We start from the raw sequence: 23,356 nt of genomic DNA, 5'->3' as shown, positions 1-23,356 counted from the left end.
CTATGTCCTCACTCAATTCATTAATATAAATTATTAATGTGGCAAGGCATAAGATAGAGACCCATTAGAGATGGGTTAATATTAATCTATTAATTAGGGTAAAGATAAATTAACCCAATATGTATCAACACAATTGTCTCATCAAATATATCCATCTTATGCATAGGCAAGGCTTTGTAAAGTGCCATATATAAATCCAATTACATCATTTTCACAGAATAGCCTTGATCTTTCAGTCTGACAAAATTCAACATAATCTATCACATCACTTTACCCCTAAAACAGATCTGCCTCTTGACTTTCCTGTTTGACAAAGAGGCCCTTTCTCCTTCAGGTCATCCAAAATTGAAAGTTAAACATCTCTGATACCTTCAAATCCTTCTTTCCATGATCAATTAATCACTAAGCCAGTTGTTTACTGTTCATAATAATGTTCTGGAAATTTTATGTCTCCATTTTCCACTTTCACTACCTTAATCCAGGTCCTTATCAATTCAGACATGGACCACTGAAAAAGCTTAACCGATTTCCCTCATTCTTTTACGTAGTGACAGTGTGAAGAATGGCTCTCTTTTGTTCCTGTCACTGCCATATAAAAAGCACTCTCTTATTTCCTCTGTACATATATAAGACATTCGGGGAAGGGGCCATTTCTTATCTATTTCAACCCTTTTGAAAGCAACTTGAAGGCAAAGATTATAGTATCAACCCCCCATTATTCTTCAAACATTGCATACCTACAGCTTAATAGCTATATAGTACACAAATATACTAACTAGAAGCTAAGTAGAGATCAAATCCATTGACCCAATTCACTTATTAAAAGACAGGTATGGAATATTCTTATAGTATCATAGTTATGTGAAGATAATTAGATGCAACTTTTTAGAACCAAGACTACCATATTGAATTCATCTGAGTGGTCTTGTAGTAAAGTATTAGGAATTTGTCATTGGAGGATCTTCCAAATATATAGGGTCAAGCACAAAGATATTGGCAGACAAAGCACCCTGAGCTCAATGCTTCACTTGCAGTGTTAGGCTTAATCGTATTTGGCAGCAAAATCCATCCAGAGACCTTTAGAGACTCATTAAAACCAGGTAACGCTGAAGCATAGCAAAATGGTTTCCATTTGGACCATGGTGCCAGCTTAATAGATGTATGAAAAATAAAATGATTAAGTAGTTCCTTGTAAAGACATTCATCTAACCAGGCAGTTCCTAAAAACAGTCAATAGGTACATACTTATTAGGTCAGTGTAGTTGACCTAAATTTTTTGAACCATATAACCTAAACACGAGTGACAGGAGAGATGGTCTGATACCACACAAAATATGTTCTTGTCTAGGAATCAGGAAATCTGAGCTCTAATTTTGACTCTGCCACTAAGTCAACACTAACCTCATTTTCTTATCTAGATATGGAATTAGAGAGAGGCGGGATATTTGAAATGATCTGAATACCCATTGAAAACCTACTATTATCTAGACAGAAGTTATAGGTGATCAATGCATTTACAAATTGGATGTTGAATTATTGAACAATATATCCAGTTCAAAAAGGTCATGATGCAAAGCAGTTATACTATAGCATTAAATTAACTGAACATGTGGGAAAGGGTAAAGAAAAAAAATTCAGCCCTTTAAAAAAATGCTTTTCAATAAAAAACATACACACAAAGGTCTCCTTTGCAACTATCGATATTTGTAAATAGTCATTAGATAATGCTTAGTCACTGATTTGCTGAGGTGGGAGTCTTGACATTCTATTGGTCCTTTTGTACAACAATATTCCTTTTTCTTTGACGATCTTTATTCATTCTTATTCCATAGCAAAGATCAATATAGTTAAACACCAAAGGAAGTCTCAAGGTGGGTAGTTCACTATATTAAAGTTTTAAATTATAATATCATGTGCCCTATTCATATTCTTATTAAAGTAGTTAGGGTTAATCTTTCCTGAACTACATCTGCTGTTAATCCTTTAAATGGACAAGGAGAACAACTGTATATATGTATTAATGAGTTTTACTTATGAGATAGGCCTATTTTTGTTTTTTGGGGTTCAATTTTGGTGACTCAAGTGACATTAACTTTGTGGCTCTTCAAGACCTTACCATGACAGAGTAGATGATGAATCATACAAAAGAGCAGGGCTCTGACAAGGTCTCACAGTGATAAAGCATTGGGGACAGAGACAGGGGAAAAACTAGGATTCTCAAATCACTGTCACAGAAATCTCTTAAGTTTTCAATACTAATCACAGCCACTCTTCCTGAATAAGAAAGAAAATTCCCATTTTCCTGGCCAGCTGCCCCTTTCCCCTGCACTGCTCTTGTGTTTGCCTTCTTTAGACCTGGTTTCCCTTCCTTTCATTTAAATTGTTCCTGGATTTGCTTTGATCACTGAGAGCAAAAAATCAGCAAGAAGTCTTTCTGGGATAGAGAGAGGCAAGAAAATTCTGGGGGTGGGTCAGATATTTTGCCTGGGAAGTACATTGCCCTGCTATTCCCTGTTATTAGCCATAGGAACTATATTGACATATTGAGAGTCAGATAAAGGGAGGAGAGAAGGACAGGAAGCATCAAGTATCTTTTTCTTTTATTCTCAAAGATCTATGGGGGCCTTGCTCTGAATGACATAGGGAAATATGACGAAAAGTGACAAAGCACTGTCACATGTACAGCACAGCCACAAACACCAGCTGAGAACTTCATGGAAAAGAACTGGGGACCAAGGAATTAGAATGGAATCAGTGGCCAGATTACAGCATCTCAAGAGAATAAGGGAATGATAAGAGAGAAAGGCATTTAGAGAAGCAGCCAAAAGCTCCATCTTCTTTTGGTAAGTGTTCTGCTCATACCCATGAAAAGTTTCTCTAAGACAGCTGTTAGAAGAGCATTGGGAGAAATGAACATTCAAGTTTCTCCCTAATAATGAAAAGCAAAGGGTTAACTAGATGACTGCTAAAGCATGTCTCCGATCTTTCTTGGTTACACATCCCTATCAGTAAAATGATAATTACTCCTAGCATGGCTGACATTCAACTAGTACATTCCTATACAGCCCTACCTATTATTTGCATCTGTTCTAGTTGGCCAGTGCCCAATTAGGTTACAGTACTTCTTAGATGGATCAATTGGTTACCTCCCACATGCACTCCAACAGGGGAACCTGCAACCCAGGTACATAACCTTGACCGGGAATCGAATCTATGACCCTTTGGTTCCCAAGTGATGCTCTAACCACTGACCCACACCGGCCAGGGCCAAACTTTCCTATTCACACTGACAGCCCAATGTTGCCAGCTTTAAAGGCTGACAAAGTTAATAATCTAGGGAAGATTTGGGGAAGGGGTAAATACAAATTAAAAGAACTAATATATACCAGACGGTTTAGTAGGAGTCCCAGGAGAAGCCTATTAATCCTCTCTTCATCACCTCTGTCACAAAGGTCTGGAATATAATAGGTGCCCAATAAATGGTTATTCATTTCCCCTCCACTTTGTCCTCATTTTTTCTTGGCTTCTTGGCATACAAGGGCTTAAGTCACAGATACCAACATGGGTCTCTGAAGGCCAGAAAATGAAGAGTGGCTAAGGATGATACTTTTGACCAGACTATAACTAAAGAAAAACCATGTCCTGCCTTGTGACCTCAGAAAAGCTCTTCCATGACAATCTGGGTCATGTAGAAGGGATATTAAAATAAACAATTCATTCAACCAGAACATTTAATACACTAGTATAAGAGGCAGGAAGAAAAATTTAATGACTTCTCAAGGCTCCTTGGTCTGACTTGTGCATCTTTGCTCTGAAGACTTCAGCCAGATGGGCTTCATAGGATTTGGGCTTGTCAGGGTAGGGTATGCTGTGGGAGATTCATCAGTCCTTCAGCTTTGCCCCAAGTGCTTCATAATGATTCCCATTTATGAAGATCTCATACTGACTGATCAGAGAAGTCTAAGAATTAAAGAGTATAGCTAAAATCTTTCTGGGAAGTCTTTTTTTTTAGAGTAGATAAGAGGAAGACCAAGAGAGAAGGTTGCAAGCAGCAGTGTTGCCAAGCAGGCTGCCCTACTTACCTTGTCTAAGATCAGCCACAAAGTTTTCTCTCAGACAAACCTAATGGAGTAGTGGCCTAAAGCCAGACATTACAAAAAATTTAGTTCAGAAAATAGCTGAGAGTTACAAATGCTTATCAGAGTCAAGTTGCTACCTTAGCTAGACTCTGTAGGTACTTAAAGAAATGCTGGGGAAAAGCAAATGTTACAAATGTGCCATATATTAGATGTAAAACTGGAATTTCCTATGTTGAATTTGCTTGAAGATAAATTAGAAACCATATCCTTATGAAAAAACTCTCACCAGGATTTCTTTCAACAGTGTATTTTAGAATGGCTTTTCTCCATATGCAACTTTTCATGAACATATCTATTAGGTAAAAGTCCTGCACAAAGGTGGAAAGAAGTGATTATTTATGAAGAGCCAAGGAAAGCAGGCATGAACTAAACACAACTCTTTCTACTTATTCAACTGACTTCTCATTGGTCATCTTGCGCTAACAACCAATCACCAGGAACAGCTGAAAAAGTTACTCAAGGGCCTGAAATTATAAGTGTGGCACCTTAATTTTCTAGAATTAAACATTGCCACAAAGTTGTTATGTTTAACAGAATCTTTTGTGATAAGTATTATGTTCTGTAGCTATATACTAATGTTAAACCTATTAAAAAGTGATTCTATCCCTGGCCAGTGTGGCTCAGTTGGTTGAGCATCATCCCAGGCACCAAGAGGTCACCAGTTTGATTTCTGGTCAGGGCACATGCCCAGGTTGCAAGCTCGATCCCCAGTAGGGGACATGCAGCAGGCAGCTGGTCAATGTTGATGTTTCTCTCTCTCCCTCCCCCTTCCTCTCTCTCTCTCAAATCAATAAAAACATATTTTTAAAAAAATGATTGTAAGACACAGGCAGTCCACATGTGTCAGTTATAGCTCTTTGGTAATAGAGAAGAAATTATAATTTAGAAATGCAAGAAGGAAATCAAATTAGTTTCCATTAAAATTAAAGGAAAGCATTAGCTGACTTCATTAAGACAAGTAAAAGCCATTAGGAAATTAAATTACATGTCTAAAATCATGAAGCCCACAGATAGAGCAATAAGTATGAAATCTATTTCCTTTCTAAATTTATCCAATATTACCTCAAAACCCTGCCAGAAACATAATTCATTTTCTCATGCCTCTTTCCTAGTTAGAGTTATAGAATTTTACATAACAGGCTAAAATTATCCTATAGTAATATGCTTACAGGATTTTTATTCTGTGTTTACACCTGGATTTGTATCCTGGCCAAAACAGTCTATACAATCAAGAGTAATTTCAAAATAGGCCAAGTATTTACTTGTATTTCTTAAACATTGCTGTATCAGTAAGAGACCCAGCAGAACATAGATGGCATCCACAAATAGTATAAGTGAGGAAAGTTTACTATAGGAGCCATTTTTACAAGGTGGTAGGCTGGGTAAGATAAATAAAAATGGTAAAGTTCCTGGGGATAAAGAGCAGAGGGAAGCTGCTACCACTCTTAGGACTGAAGGAACCAGAGGAGAGAAGTGTTGTTACTAGAACTCAGTGAAAGCTGTAGCCTTGGAGAAGGGCTCCTCAACATGAATTGTGGCTCTTAGTAAAAGACTACAGCCAAGCCAAAAGCATAGCCAGGTTGAGTGTGGTGTAGGGAATCAATACCTTATCCAACATCTCTGTCTTCCCATCCTTTGATCTCGTGCTAATGCCTCCCATTAACTGAATCTGACCCTAGGCCCAGCTAGAGACCCAGGAAATGCAGTACCTAGAGCCTTCAGGGGCACAAAGCGGAGCATAAAATAGTAGAAAATGACTGTGCAGAAACAAATGGAGAATAACCAGCACAACTGTGAATAGGGACTTATAAGCCACATTCACACTTCCTTAAAATGTCCCTTTTCTCTTTCATCCACTTCCTTCATAAATCACAGCTCTTCTCTTCACACCTCCTAAAAAGGCTTGTCAGCTCTCCACGCTATATCCTGCTTATTAATATCTTATGCTCCTGTGCCTCCTCTTTACTCTTGATTCATTCTATGCCACAAAACTTCAAGAGTGAGTCTGATAAGGCAGATTATTCTTTCTAGGGTGCAGGAAAAGAAGAGACTGACACATATCAAGCTAGAATCATTTTTAGGAAGAAGGAGGAGGGGGAAACTTGATGACTTCATTTATTAATCATTTTTTGCATTTATAGTAAGATTTTCTTAAAATTGTAACCTCACTTCTCATTTTTTACCATCAGCATCACCACAGCTATTACCCCATGCAACTGTCACTCTCTTAAAGACACACCTGTTAATCCTCAAGGTTTTCAGTCTTGTGTCTTAACTCTTCCAAGAGCTAATGTCACCATACTTTCTGTAATCTCTTGCTTTCTCTCTCCAGGAGTTAAGAGCATTCTGGAAAAAAAGTAAAGTTGAATTTTTTTTTATTTTAAAAATTAAAACAATATAGTAATGAGCCTGCAGTTAATGGAGCTTATCATTATCTACATGCAGTCAGGGTAAGAAACAGTTGAAGAGAGCACTACTAAAGCCACTGTCATCCCAGGGCAACTGTGTGCATACCCAGGCTGTACCCTCTAATGAGCAACATCAGAGCCTCACACTAAAGGAAAAAAAATACTTCACTGAAGTAATCCAACAACAATATCAAACTCAGGGGTTGGGTGGGGAACCCAGTACCCACAGTTGCTACAATGTATTATCTAAAATATCCAGTTTTCAAAATAATTCATGAGAGATGTGAAAAAAGAGGAAAAACTGAGACACATAAGGGGGAAATCTATCAGACAATAGGAAATAACCTGTAAAATGGAATACATAATCAGATTTAACAAAAACTTCAAAGTGGTCATTAAAAGTGTGTTCAAAGAAGTAAAAAAAAAATACTTAAATAAGTAAAGGAAGTTATGATGACAATGTCCCATCAAATAGAAACTATCTATAAAGAAGTGGAAACTATAAAAAAACACAAAATGGGAATTCTAGTGCTGAAAAACACAATAACTAAAATGAAACTTTCACTAGAGGAGATAAACAGTATATTTAAACTGGCAGAAGAATTAGTGAAAGTGAAAATAGATCAATAGGATTATGTAATCTGAATATTAGAGAGAAGAAGAAAGAAAAATGAAGACAGCTTCAGGGAAATATGTAACACTATTAAGTGCACCAACATAAGCATAATGAGAGTGACAAAAGGAGAGACGAGAGAGAAAGGAGAAGAAAACATATTTAAAGAAACAATGGATCAAAACTTTCAAAATTTCTTGGAAAACATTAATCTACACATTCAAGAATCTCAATAAAATCCAAATAGGATAAAAGCCGAGACCCCAAAACAGACACATGATAGTAAAAGTGCTAAAAGACAAAGAAAAAGAAAAAAATCTTGAGAGCAGTAAGAGATTGTCAAGGTTCACAGCTTGGCCTCTCCTGGGCATCTCCAAGCCCAGCACAAGTAGCAGCCATCTGCAGATTGCTTTGTAGCTCATGCTGGGTAGCACCAGGCAGAATACAGGTGGTGGCTGCCCTTGGCCTGCACCTGGTGGGAAGCCCCAAAGCCAGCATACCCTGTGGACAGCTTCAGACTACATCAAATTACCACTCAACTGCCTCCATAAGCAACACACTCAAGGGGTAAACTTAGTGGGCACCAGAGTCCCGCTGATGTAAGTCCTGCTCTGTGGGATGGGCCTCTGTACAGCTGATCTTGTATAGTGGTAACAGTGTGCCCTTGCAGATGATCAACCTGGGGATAAATTCCTCCCATTGATGTACCAACAGCAATAAAGGCTTAACTACAATAAAGGGTGTACACAGCCCACACTAGGGGGAGTTTAGCAACTGAAGTCCCCAGCTTGGGGGATTGAGGAGGTTGTGCCACTGGACACCTACTACATTAGTCCACTTTGCCAAGCCCGGAAGACATAGCAACTCTACCTAATACATAGAAACAAACACAGGAAGGCTGCTAAAATGAGGAGACAAAAAAAGTCCCAAATCAAAGGACAGAACAAAACTCCAGAAAAAGAACTAAACAAAATGGAGACAAACAAACTACTACATGCGGAGTTCAAAACACTGGTTATAAGAATGCTCAATGAATGTAGGGGAAAAGTAGATAAACTTTGTGAAAACTTCAATAGCATAAAAAGGACATGAAAACCACAGAAAAAAAACAGTCAGGCCCGGCCAGCGTGGCTCAGAGGTTGAGCATTGACCTATGATCCAGAAGATCATGGTTCAGGTCCTGGTCAGGGCAACTGCCCGGGTTGCAGGTTCGATCCCCAGTAGGGGATGTGCAGGAGGCAGCTGATCAAAAAATATCTCATCATTGATATTTCTATCTCTCTCTCTCTCCCTCTCCTTTCCTCTCTCTTAAATCAATAAAGGTATATTTTTTAAAAAAAGAACCAGTCAGAAATAAAAAATACAATAACTGAAATGAAGAATAATTTACAGGGAATTAACAGTAAAGTAGATGAAGCCCAGAATCAAATCAGCTATTCAAAATATAAGGAAGCAAAAACCACCCAATCAGAACAGGAAAAATTTTCTCCAAAAAAATGATGATGGTGTAAGGCGCCTCTGGAACAACTTCAAACGTAACAATATTCTTATCATGGGAATGCTGGAAAAAGAAGAAATACAGTCAGACTGAATATCTATTTGAAAAAATGACAGATGACTTCCCTAACCTGGTGAAGGGAATAGACATACAAGTTAAGGAAGTGCAGAGAGTTTCAAAGAAGATGAACCTAAAGAGGCCCACACCAAGATACATCATAATTAAAATGAAAAAAGTTAAAGACAAAGAGAGAATTTTAAAAGCAGCAAGAGAAAAGTAATTAGTTACCTACAAGGGAGCTACCATAAGACTGTAGCTGATTTCTCAACAGAAACTTTGCAGGCCAGAAGGGAGTGGCAAGAAATATTCAAAGTGATGAAAAGCAAGGACCTACAACCAAGATTGCTCTACCCAGCAAAGCTATCATTTAGAATTGAAGGTCAGATAAACAGCTTCACAGATAAGAAAAAGCTAAAGGAGTCCATCACCACCAGACCAGTATTACTTGAAATGTTAAAGGGTCTTTTTTAAGAAGAAAAGGAAATAAATCAATAAAAAAAATATGAACAATAAAATAGCAATGAATACACATCTATCTACAAATAAATCTAAAAAAATAAAAAATAAACAAACAAGCAGAACAGAAACAGACTCATAGATACAGAGAACATTTTGACAGTTGCCAGATGATAGGAGTTGGGTGGATGAGTGAAAAAGGTGAAAGGATTAAGAAGTACAAATTGGGCCCTGGCCAGTGGGTGGCTCATTGGTTAGAGTGTAATCCCGTGCACCAAAATGTTCTGTCTTCAATCCCCAGTCAGGGTGTATATGAGAGGCAACCAATCGATGTTTCTCTCTCGCACTGATGTTTCTATCTCTCTCTCTCTCCCCTTCTTCTCTCTAAAAAATCAATAAAAACATATCCTCAAGTGAGGATTTAAAAAAAAGAAGTGCAAATTGGCAGTTATAGAATAGTTATGGAGATGTAAAGTACAGCATAGGAAATATAGTCAATAATACTGTAATAACTATGCATGGTGTCAGATGGGTACAAGATTAATCAGGATGATAACTTAGTAAGTTATATAATGTCTAATCACTGGGTATACAACTAAAACTAATATAATATTGTTTGTCCATTGTAATCAAAAAATTAAAAAATGATTTAAAATATTTTTTAAATGTTTTTTCAAATTAAATAATTAGCGAAACTCAAAAGAGTCCATATTCTTTTCTTTTTCTTTTCATTCTCAAAACACATGCCGGGAATATGTCTAAAGGATCCTGGCCCGGCCGGGAGTGGCTCAGTCGTTGAGAGTCGACCTGGGATCCAGGCGATTGGGGTTCAATTCCCGGTCAGGGCACATGCCCAGGTTGTGGGCTCAATCAATGACTCTCTCATCATTGATGTTTCTATCTCTCTCTCTCCCTCTCCTTTCCTGTCTCTGAAATTAATAAAGATATATTTAAAAAAAAAAAAAAAAAGAATCCTGGAATACTAATTCAAAAGAATATATGCACCCCTATGCTCATTGCAGTGTAATTTGCAATAGCTAAAATCTGGAAACGTCCCAAATATCCATCAATAGATGAGGGGATAAAAAAGCTGTGGTACATTTACACCATGGAATACTATGCACCTGTAAAAAACAAAGGATCTCTTACTTATTGTGACAGTATGGATGGACCTGGAGATTATTATGCTAAGTGAAATAAGTTAGTCAGAGAAAGACAATTACCATATGATTTCACTTATATGTGGAATCTAGTAAACAAAATAAACAAACAAAATAGAAACAGACACATAGAACAGAGGACAGCTGTCAGAGAGGAGGAAGTTTTGGGGGCTGGGTGAAAAGGTGAAAGGATTAAGCAAAAAAACAAAACACAACAAAAACCTCTCGTGGACACAGACAACAGTATGGTGATTACCAGAAGGAAAGGGGGGTGGGAGGAGGTAGAAGAGGGTATGGGGGTATAAATAGTGGTGGAAGGAGACTTGACTTGGGGTGGTGAACACACAATACAGTGTACAGATGATGTATTATAGAATTGTATACCTGAAACCTATATAATTTTATTAACCAATGTCACCCCAATAAATTCAAAATAGAAATAAAGTTACATTAAAAAAACACATGCATGGAGATAAAAGAGGGCGGCAGATTCAGTGAAAGCTACACTGACTCTCCCAGGACCAAACAGGAATTACAACTAAAACATAGAAAAACCATTCTGAATAATCAACTGCAACTGAAGACGAGCTGGAGAGCACCTCACAACCGAGGAGGAAAGGTGGAGACCCCATAGAGACTGGTAGGAAGCGTGGAGGCGCAAGAGGGCTGGCTGGACTCCCACAGGCAGCAGCTGAAGGTCCAGAGGGATATCTCAGTTGTGGGGGTTTCCCACTGAGGATTCTGGGGCCTAAATCCCAGGCTGAGCTCCCAGCCAAGAGCACTAGAACTGAGTGCTGTGAAAAGCAGCTGGGTTTCTGTCTGCCCGGGAGACATGGCTGGAAATGCAGGCACCTTCTTAAAGGGTCAGTGCACAAAGTTTTGTGTGCAGCCACTCACCTTGGGGTCCAGCAGAGGGAAGGCAGAGTGGACTGGAGCTGTGTGAGGAGAATCTAGGATTGTGGGCTCTGGAGATAGAGCTCAGAGGGCACCCCTCTGAATTCCTGTGCCAAGTCATTCCCCCAGACTGCAGAGGACATCTTTCACAGGCAGACATTTACCTTCCAAGCAGCTTTTGCCTGAGGGGGAAGCAATTGCCCCACCCTGATGGAAAACTTCTCACCTTACCCCTTACAGCCTGAGGCTCCTTAAGAGACTGATAACAATCAGCTGTCCCACTCTGTGGAATTTCTACAGCCTGAGGCTCATAAGTGAATCAGATTAATCAATCTGCAGGCAGAGGCAGACCTTAGAGTGCTTTGAGTCTTTGCCTGATCTGCTTCTGGTCCCGGGCCTTGGAAAAGCAGACTTTGGTATGCACCTTGGTCCTGTCCAAATGCACCCAGCCCCAACAGAGGAAACCGCAAGCCATGGGTTGTTGATAGCTCCAAACAGGGTACTCAAGGCCAGTCACAAACAGAGTCTGACGCTGGCCTGCACCAGAGACCTTCCAAAAAGACTGACAATCCTAGCAGGCCTACCTAATACATAGAAACAAACCCAAATAGGCAGCCAAAATGGAGAGACCACAAAACAAGCCCCAAATGAAAAAACAAGAGAAGTCTCCACAAAAAGAGTTAAATGAAATGGAGATAAGCAATCTATCAGATATGAAGTTCAGAATACTGAATGTAAGGATGCTCAAAAGCAAGACAAAAAGATATACAGTGGTACCTCGGTTTTCAAACATCTCTGATGATGAACATTTCAGTTTATGAACGCCATAAACCCAGAAGTAAATGCTTTGATTTTCAAACATGCCTTGAAAGTCGAACATGCCACACAGCTCCTGCTGAGTGCAAGATCCAGAGGCCTAGTTGTTGGCTGTTGATCCCTCAGTTTTCAAATGTTTCAGAACTTGAACAGCCTTCCAGAACAGATTACATTCGAAAACTGAGGTGCCACTGTAGAAACTATGAAAAATGACCAGTCAGAGATGAAGAATGACATAGCAGAAATAAAGAATACATTGAAAGGAATAAACAGCAGATTAGAAGAAGCTGAGGATCGGATCAGTGGATTAGAAGACAGGGTAGAAAAAAATCACTCAATCAGAGATCCAGAAAGAAAAAACAATTTTAAAAAAGGACAGTTTAAGGAAGCTGTGGGACAACATGAAATGTAACAATGTTTGCCTCATAAGAATGCCAGAAGAGGTCAAAAGTAAGTAAGCGTTAGAGAACCTGTTTGAAGAAATAATGGCAGAAAACTTCCCTAACCTGGTCAAGGAAAAAGTCACACAAGTTCAGGAGGCACAGAGAGTCCCAAGCAAGAAGAATACAAAGAGGCCCATACCCAGACAACCATAATTAAAATGCCTAAAACTCAAGACAAAGAGAAAATATTAAAGGCAGCAAGAGAAAAACAATCTGTTACCTACAAAGGAGTTCCCATAAGGCTGTCAGCTGACTTCTAATCAGAAACTCTACAGGCCAGAAGGGAATGGCATGAAGTATCCAAGGTAATGCAAAACAAGGATCTGAAACCAAGACTACTCTATCCAGCAAGGCTATCATTCAAAACAGATGGTGAAATAAAGAGCTTTCTAGACAAACAAAAAAAGGCTAAAGGAGTTTATCACCACCAAACCAGCATTGCAGGAAATGTTAAAGGGACTGATGTAATTAGAAATAGAAATAGCAGCATTGCAAAAATGTTAAAGGGACTGCTGTAATAAGAAGAAGAAATAGAGAAACATAGGCATAAAGAATTAAAATGGCAATAAATAAGGACCTATCAATAATAACCTTAAGGACTTTATGGGAGAGATCAGCAGCAATACAGTCATAGTCATGGACTTTAACACCCCACTGACTTCACTGGATAGATCTTCCAGACAAAAAGTCAACACAGGAACAGTGGATCTAAATGGCACACTAGGTCAGATGGGTTTAATCGACATCTACAGAACATTTCACCCCAAAGCTTCAGAATATACATTCCTCTCTAGTGCACATGGGTCATGCTCAAAGACAGACCACATGTTAGGACACAAAACCAGTCTCTACAAGTTCAAGAAGACTGAAATCATATCAAGCATCTCAGATCACAAGGTCATGAAACTAGAAATCAACCACAGTAAAAACAGTCAAAAACATTCAAACATATGGAGACTAAATAACATGTTATTAAACAATGAATAGGTTACCAATAAGATCAAGAAAGAAATAAAAAATTTCCTGGAAGCAAATGAAAATGCACACACAACAACCCAAAATATATGGGACACAGTGAAAGCAGTCCTAGGAGGAAAGTTCATAGCACTATAGTCCTATCTCAAAAAGCAAGAAAAAATTTTAATAAATTATTTAACTCTACAACTTAAAGAATTAGAAAGCTTCCCTGTGAAACCATCTGGGCCAGAGCCTTTGTTTGCTGAGAGTTTTTTTTATTAATGTTTCTATTTCATCAGTTGTTATTGGCCTCTTCAGGTTTTCTGATTCTTCCTGATTCAGTTTTACATGATCTCACTTGTATGTGGAATCTAATAAACAAACTAGACTGAGGAGCAAAATAGATCCAGAGACACAGAAGCATGGAATAGACTGATGAATCTCAGTGGTAAGGCAGAGGTGGGGGAGTGGGTGGGAGAGATTAATCAAAGAATTTATATGCATATGTGCATAACCCATGGACACAGACATACTGTGGTGAAGGTCTGGGGGGGAGTGGATGCGGGTTGGAGGGGATCAATGGGGGAAAAAAGGGGGATATCTGTTATACTTTCAACAATAAAGATAAATAAAAAATTTAAAAAAGACACATGCACACACTCAAACACATACAATGCAGTATGAATTCATTAGGATTTCAAGCTCATTAATGAGAATGATACCTCTGAGGGAAACCATGATTACTTTCCACTAATACTTTCACACTGAGTGGTACCATCTCTATTCTCAGCCCAAATGGCTTTTCTAGTTGCTTTAGGGAGTTTTTCCTCATCATTGAAGTGAAATACCAGGCTTATAATAACCACTGCCTGGAGACTAGAGCTAACAATCTATTACATCAAACCCTGAGAATCAATTAAACTACTTTATTGAATCAATGAGTCAAACTTTCATCAAGCATCCTCTCTAGAGCACTAAAGTACAACCACACTTTCCTTGGATATCTATTTATCTCAGTGTTTTCCCTCCTTTTAAATTCTCCTATATAGCTGTCCATTTTCTACTTTGGCAAAAGATGCATGATGTATTTATTTGGTAAGCCAGGGAAGTGGCTGATAGCATAAAACCACTAAGTAAAAATTTTGGTGAAGAACAGAATCATATGGTGAGGGTGGGATGGGAAGAAATAAAATACCTAAGAATTTTATTAATTCTAAGAATAAATTATTAAGAAATATTTAAAATCCACCAAAACATCACAAAATCTTATTTTTTATCTTTATTGTTGAAAGTATTATAGATGTCCCCCTATTTTTTCCCATTGACGCCCTCCGCCCTGCACCCACCCTCAACCCAGGCCTGCACCACACTATTGTCTGTGTCCATGGGCTATGCATTTATGCATATAAATTCTTAGGTTAATCTCTCCCCACCTACCCACCCACCCCTTTCCTCTAAGATTCATCAGTCTGTTCCATGCTTCAATGTCTCTGGATAAATTTTGTTTATCAGTTTATTTTGTTCTTTAGATTCCACAAAATCTTATTTAATGAAACAACACTGCAGAAGAATAAATGAAGTCTCATGCTATGTTACTGAATATGAAAACTCAATATTACACCAATGCTCCATTTTCCCTAATTATTCTATACATTAAACAAAATTTTTAAAAATCAGTTAAATTTACTCTGGAACGTAAAATTAATTTTGTGCTCATCAGGAAGAATAAACATATATGATCCAACAAGAAAATTGTATAGAAGAAAAAAATTAGAGGGTATTTTTTATTACAAAATAATTTAAAACCATAATATTAACACAAAGAGTCAGCTCAATGAAAGAATAGAAACTCTTGAGAAATATTGAAGAATATATCATACATAAATATATGATTAAAATTTCATGTCATTTAACAGGAAAAGGAAAGTTGTCATACATATTCTAACAAAACCAGCAAACCAAAAAGTCATTATGTAAGGAAATAAAGAGTCACAATTTTCTTTTTTTTTAAATATATCTTTATTGATTTCAGGCAGAGGAAAGGAGAGGGAGAGAGAGAGATAGAAACATCAATAATAAGAGAGTCACTGATCGGCCGCCTCCTGCACACCCCCGACTGGGGATCGAGTCTGCAACCTGGGCATGTGCCCTGACCGGGAATCATACCCCGATTGCCTGGATCCTAGGTCGACACTGAGCCATGCCCGGCCGGGCAAGAGTCATAATTTTCAAAAGGCATTGCTAAGAAAACAGACATTCACAAAGCTAGAATATACTCTGTGCCATAAAATAGTTTAAACTATATAAAATACATTCTCTGGCTGTAAAAGAATTAAACTAAAATGAGAAAAAGAAAAATTCTGGAAATGTTTCATAGTACAAAGTGGATATCACAAGGGAAATGAGAAAATATTTTGAGTTGAAATACAACGAAAAGACAATTTGTGGGAGACAGCTAAAGTAGTGCTGAAAGGAAAATATAAAACATTTAATGATTGTACTATAAAAGAAGAAAGATCTCACATCAATAATTTAAGATTTCACCAAAAGAAACTAGCTAAAGAGCAAATTTGAGAAAGAACAAGGTGAAGGAAAAATATAAAGATAACATTAAAATTGATAAACAGGTCCCAGCTAGGTGGCTCAGTTGGTTGGAGCGTCATTCCATACACCAAAAAGGTTGCAGGTTCGGTTCCCAGTCGGGGCACATACCAAGGTTGCCGGTTTGATCCCTGGTCGGGTCATGTATGGAAGGCAACTGATAGATGTTTCTCTCTCTCTCTCTCTCTCTCTCTCCTTTCCTCTCTCTCTCTCAAATCAATGAATTTTTTTGAGAAACAATGAAACCAAAGGCAAATTTCTTGAAAAGTCAATAAAATTTATAAACTAGCCAAACATATGAAGTAAAAAAGAACACACAAAGTACAAATGAATGGAAGAGGGGAAATCACTATAGACAATACAGTTATTTAGAGATAATAAGGAATACTGCAAAAAAAACACTATCGCAATCAATTTTACAACTTAAATAAAATTTTAAAATTCCTCTAAATATATGAGTTTCCCAAGCTCACTGATGGAAGCATAGATACCTTGTACAGTACTATGTTATCCAAAGAAATTGAATTTGTAGTTTAAAAACTTCCAACAACAAAAAAATCCCGGTCCAAATGGATTCTGTGGCAGATTTTATTACATGTTTGAAGAAAGAATAATAATTCCACGCAAGTTCTTCCAGAATATAGAAAAGAAAGAAACCCTTCCTAACTTAATTTATGAGACCAGCATTATACTGTTAAGGAAACCAAACAAAGAAATTGCAACAAAAGGAAATTATACAGCAATATCCCTCATAAACATAAGTACAAAAATCCTCAACAAAACACAAAATAGATATAAACACAAAAATGTAACACAACAGTACAGAAAAATGATAATGCATCATGACCAAGCGGGTTTATCTGGGGAATACAAGTCTAGTTCAACATTCAAATATCAATCAGAGGAAGTCACCATATCAACTGAAAAAAGAAGAAAACATATGACCATCTCAGAAATCTAATAACAGAAAGGAACTTCCTCAAGCTGATACAGGCTATCTCCAAAAATATTTATATTTCTCCATTGATGATCTACATTCAATATTTCCTTTTTTGTTTTTTATATTTTAATTTTTATTGAATTTATTGGGATGGCATTGGTTGATAAAATTATATAAGTTTCAGGTGTACAATTGTATACTGTATTGTGTGTTCACCCAAGTCAAGTCTCCTTCCATCACCATTTATCCCCCGTATACCTTCCTCTACCTCTCCCCACTCCTCCTTCCCTCTGGTAATCACCATTCTGTGTCTACGAGTTGGGGTTGTTTTTTTGCTTAAACCCTTCACCTTTTTCTCCCATCCCCACAACTCATCTCCCCTCTAACAGCTATCACTCTGTTCTCTGTATCTATGAGTCTGTTTCCATTTTATTAGTTTGTTCTGTTCATTAGATTCCACACATAAGTGAAATCATGGTACCTGTCTTCCTCTGACTGGCTTATTTCACTTAGAGTAATAATCTTCACATCCACCTATGCTGTCACAAGAGGTAAGATTTCCCTTTTACAGCTGCATAGTATTCCATTGTGTAAATGTACCACAGCTTTTTTATCCACTTATCTACTGATGGGCATTTGGGCTGCATCCAAACCTTGGCTATCATAAATAACACTGCTATGAACACAGGGGTGCATATATTCTTTGGTATCACTGTTTTGGGTTTCTTCAGCTATATTCTCAGAAATGGAATCACTGGGTCATAAGGCAATTCCATTTTTAATTTTATTTTTTAGGAAATTCCATATTGTTTTCCATAGTGGCTGCTCCAATCTGTATTCCCACCAACTCTGCACAAAAGTTCACTTTTCTCCAAATCCTTGCCAACACTTGTTTGTTGATCTGAAAAATTCACTATTTCTCTAATCACAGAAAAGTTATTTTTCAGTTTATACTGAAAAGTGAATTTTATTCACATCTCAAAAATACACCATAGGTTTTTGAGATATTAGATTAATGAGGAATTTTCTAAGTTTATGGAAGATTAAATAAACATCGTATCAGGCAGTCTAGAACCTCTTTAGTATGTGTAATTTCTCTAGAAAATAAGCCTCATATCTCTTAATTTGTTGGGATATGCATGTTAGTATTGGAGACCAGGGAGTCTAACAGCATTTTACCTATATTTTTAACCAGTCCTTATGCTTTCATTATTACCTCATGATGAGGCATGCTTTCTGTGGTACTTGGGGCCTCCAAGCAAGTCTTGTTTAAGTCTGACAAAGAAAGATTTGTTCACTTACTGTCATTATTACCCTCTGTTGCTGCTTTGGCTTCCGTTTTTTATGTTCTGGTAAGCCACTTACCAATCTTCTATCCACTGCGTAGCTTTCCAACTTTTATCTCTCGTGCTATAGTCTTCTCTCCTATTCTCTTTGTGGTTATGACTTATATTTATCTTATTTATTTGTTGTTGTTTTAATGGGATTTGGTGTAACAGCATAGATAAGCTCATGTTTTCATGTGCCATTTTTTAATAGTTTTGTTGTGGATAATTTAAATAACCTACATTTTACCCCCTCTAAGTATAGATTTCAGTGACTTTTAGTAAAATTATAAAGTTGTTCAACTGTCCCTACAATCCATTTTTAGAACATTTCCATGACACCAAAAAGTTCCCTCATGTCCATGTGTAGTCAGTACCCACTCCTAGACTCAGGTCCAGGCAACCGATGAACTATTTTCTGTCTCTATATATTTATCTTTTCTGGAAATTGCATATAAATAGAGTTATACAATATATAATCTTTTGCATTCGGCTTTTTTCACTTAGCATTATGTTTTTGAGGTTCATGTAGAATATATCAGCAGCTTGTTTCTTTTTATTGATGAATAGTATTGCATTATATAAATAAACCACATTTAGTTTATCCTTTCAGCAGTGGATAGGCTTTTGGGTTGATTCCAGTTTATAAGTGTTATTAAAAATAATTCTATAAGCATTCCGCCAAAAGTCTTTGTGGAAATATGTTTTCATAACTCTTGGGTAAACACTTAGTAGAACTGTTGCATTGTGTGATATGCTTATGATGAACTATCTAAGAAACTGCCAAACTGTTTTTTAAAGTGGCTGCAACAGTTTACATTCCCACCAACAATGTATGGCCATTTTAATGGTATATCATTGTGATTTTAATTTGCACTTGCATTATGAGTAAAGATGTTGCACATTTTTTCATGTTCTTATCTACCATCTATGTATTTTTTTTTGCTGAAATGTCTACTCAAATCTTTTGCCCATTTCTTAACTAATTGTCTTATTACTGAGTTTTAAGAGTACTTTATTTAGTCATGATACAAGCACCTTTAACAGATACATGACTTGAAAATATTTTTCTCTAAGTTTGTGGATTGTCTGTTCATTTTCTCTATGTTGCCTATTAAAGCACAAAGGCTTTTTATTAATATAAAGTCCAGTCTGTCAACATAGTCTTCAATGAATCATGCATTTGGTATCATATTTATGAACTTGCCTAATCCAAGGTCACAAAGATTTTCTTCTAAAAGTTTTGTAGTTTTACCTCTTACATTTTGGTATGATAGAGTTTTCATCACTTTTTGGGTATTGTGTGAGATAATGGTATAAATTCTGTTTTTTGTATATGCTATGCAATTGTCCCAAGACCATTTGGAACTATCGCTTCCCTATCAAATTGACTTAACTTTGTCAAACATCAATTGTCTGGAAATGTGAAAATATTTCAAGAATTTCAGTTCCATTCCATATGTCTATTTGAACATCACTATCACACTGTCTTTACTAGTATAACCTTATGGTAACTTTTGAATTGGGAAGTATGAGATCCTCCAACTTTGCTCTTTTCCGATATTGTTTTGGCTATTCTGGGTCCCTTGCATTTCTTTATGGATTTTAGGAATAGCTTGTCAACTTTTACACACACACAAAAAAGAGCCAGCTGAGAATTTGATTGTAATGAATCCATAGATCAATCATTCCCAGCCTTTTCATGTGAAATACTAATTGCATGTGTGTGAAAATGTACATAATATGATTAACAGGATTGTTTGCAATAACTCTGTGCATGCTTTCCCTCAGAAACCCAAGGCCCAAAATTTAAGAATAACTTTCATATAAATATAAACAACTGGGTACCTAAAAGTGTGATCTTACAAAGTGTAAGTATTGCTTTCTGAATTTAGATTCCAATTTTTTTGAATTTCTACTTTGTTGGTTTGATTTCTCACTACTCACTTTTATTAGAGAACATAGTTAGATTTTAGAGCTATGACAGGTTGAGAGACGGAATAAAATTATTTTAATTGGATATCTCTGTGCAATATTCCATAAATATGCTTGGTTTTCATTCATGAAAATAGTTCTTATTACAAAATAATATTACAAAACGCTTTACATGCCTGCATAGGACTTATCGGTTAGCTATGGACACAGTAACAGTAGGTGGCAAATAACCACAAAATCTCAGTGGCACAAATGCAAACCTTTTTTTTTTTTTGTTAGCTCACAACACTTTGTATCAACTAATCTAGGCTGGACTCTGCTGGACAAATCTGTTATTTTTAGTTTTGCTTGCTCATACATCTAGGGGTTGGTTTATCTGGGTTAGGCTCAACTGGGTAGCTCTTCTTACCTCAGATGTGCTTGCTCACATATTCAGGGGTTGGTTCATCTTGTCTGGGATAGACTAGGCAGCTCTGCTAATCTCAGATATGCTTGCTCACACACCTGGGATTTGGTTGAAATAGGCTGGATTTTGCTGTGTCTGCTCCACTTTTCTCTAATCCTCCTTTGGGGTCCAGTGGGCTATCCTGAGCTCACCATGTTCTTCTGGCAAGAGGAGAGGTCAAAGAGCAAATGGAAACATGCAAGTCTCTTGAGGCCTCGATTTGGAACTGGCTCATGGTTACTTCCATTTGATTCTACCGTTCAAAGCAAATCATGCAGTCTTACTCAAATTTGAGTTTGAGAGGACACTATGGCAACACAGACATAAAGAAGGAATTTGAAGTAAATACAACCTACAGCAAAACTTTAGAAATAACTTATTATTAAAATTATGAAATCAATATGAATCAGTCATGATTATTCAAACTTATATTTGAGAGTCTCATGCTTAGACCCTCTAAAAATGACCTTCGAGAATGTCACTTCACAATAATACTGTAATAACTATGTATGGTGTTAGTTGGATACTGGAAATATCAGGGAAATACCTTGTAAAGTATATGATTGTTTTACCACTATGCCATACACTTAAAACCTAATACAAAATAATATTGAATGTAAATTGTAATTGAAAAACAAAATTTAACCAAAGAACTTACATGCATATATGCATAACCCATGGACACAGACAATAGTGTGGTAAAGGCCTGGGTGGGGGTGGGGAGCAGGTAGGGTGAAGAAAGGGTCAACGGAGGAAAAAAGAGGACATCTGTAATACTTTCAACAATAAATTTAAAATAACTAAATAACTAAATAAAAATAAAATTCTATTTGAAAAAAATGACACCTTCGTGTCAGAGTCAGAGTCTACTGAAAAAATCTTAATATCTGTGCCTTTGTTCTGTTTTCTGCAATTTAAGTAAAAACATACATTTATAATACAAGGTTATATTGGTGTGCTGGCCTAAACAGTATGCCTTGAACTACAGACATTTATCTAAATAATGCTTTGGAATATCACAACTAATATAGTTAAAACAAATGGCTTTGTTCTTTTGAAACTGTGCTCTAAGCATCTGTTAGCCATTTGTACATTGCTCACTCTGATTGTTATCCAGCTCTAATGGATGTCTGTTTCAGCACTCTCTAAGCCTCCTGTGTTGAGGAGGCTCTGAGTGGGATGTTCAGCAGTTGGTATGATTCCTAGTTGGCAAAGTTCCAAATAATCATTAAATGGTAGAAAAATAATTCCATGTATTACAAAAAGAAAAATATATTTGATATGTAATTAGACTATACTTATTTAGCAAATTATAATGGGAGCAAAGGGAAATTGCATTTTGAACAAATATATCAAAAAGCTAGCATTTTACTCTAATTTGTAGTTTGACTATGGGTTTTCACTCTATTGTGACTAAGATATTATTTCACTCAGTGAATTCTAAATACAGAAAAAATGAAAAAACAAGAACCAACTTATGTAAAGTTGAAATTTCCTACAAATCTTCTCTTAGTGAAAAACCTAACAATATTTCATAATCTTGAAACCACATAAGAAGTCACATGACACCAAGATAAAATCATGTCTACAGAACGTGATGAAGCCTAAGAGAATCATAAGTTTTGGTTATAGTTAGATATATGTTTGGATAAGAACAAGTCCCGGTCCATTCACAAATTGGTTAATCCACTAGGGAACTGGCTCTAGCTCCTTTTGAATCAACTCATTTTAACAATTATTTACTGGGTCCTCATTATTTACAAGGCCCCTGATAAATGCTGTTTATAGCCAGACATGGTTTTGGAAGGTCCAAGTCTAAGAATGGAGACACCTAGAGATATACTAATAAAGGGACTAACATTTATTGAGTGCTTACTATGTAAGAGGCACTATGTTAAATATTTTATGTACTTACGTCACTCAGTTCTCAACACGACCCTGTGACAAGAGTACTACCACTATTCCCATTTTACAGATGAGGGAAGAGAAGCTTAAAGTGGTTAGTTCACTGGTGTATGGTTCTACAGCTAGCAAAAAAGGCAGACTTTAAATTTGAACACAGTTCTATTGAACTCATTATTAATCAACATTATCCAATAGGTGATAAGTGCTCCTACTAGAAATAAAGTCCAATAAGCTCAAAAAGAAGTTATATATTAAATATTAATGAAGGGAGCCATAATATGGTAGGGTTCAGTGAGGAAGGGAATTCCAGGTAGAAGGATACATGAGCAAAGCTAAAACTTTACAGATCATATTTAGGCAATGAATGGTAAAGAATTCTGACATGGCTGGTGCACTCAAAGTGTGAAGAGGATGGAAATGCGGGGTAAGGACCCCAAAATGGCAGTTTGGGATAAGTTTGTCCCACGTTTTGAATGTTTTTTGTAAGAAATTGGGCTTTGTTTCTGAAGGCAGTGGGCTGCCATAGAAGGTGTTTAGAAGAGGGGTGATGAGTTTAAATTATGGGACCTCTGAGCTTACCTAAGTGGTGCTGCAGTTATTATTCAGAAATCTGCAAGTTTCCACTATTATAGCATTTGGGCCCAGTGTGTGTGGGGAAGATAGTCAGTTTGAAAAGCCCAAAGTTGAGCCAATTTGAGTACTAAACACGTAGTGCTATATTAATTACCATATAGAGACATTTGTAAAAAGCTGAGCCATTT

The 23,356-nt window shown here is 36.9% G+C and overlaps 1 long non-coding RNA gene across 1 annotated transcript in view; it reads right to left on the bottom strand.

Moving 5' to 3' along the window:
* Nucleotides 1-23,356, bottom strand: part of LOC107532754 (uncharacterized) — a 158,700-nt gene that overhangs the window by 123,300 nt on the left and 12,044 nt on the right. The window contains exon 3 of the long non-coding RNA XR_001602769.2: nucleotides 6,379-6,485. This is a non-coding gene — a long non-coding RNA (uncharacterized LOC107532754). The remainder of the gene's footprint in view (nucleotides 1-6,378; nucleotides 6,486-23,356) is intronic.

The sequence above is a fragment of the Miniopterus natalensis genome, chromosome X, assembly GCF_054644295.1.
Source record: "Miniopterus natalensis isolate mMinNat1 chromosome X, mMinNat1.hap1, whole genome shotgun sequence".
In the NCBI taxonomy this organism is placed as follows: Eukaryota; Metazoa; Chordata; class Mammalia; order Chiroptera; family Miniopteridae; genus Miniopterus; species Miniopterus natalensis.
The sequence above is the reverse complement of the archived record's forward strand: the minus strand, read 5'-3'. Positions and strand labels throughout refer to the sequence as shown.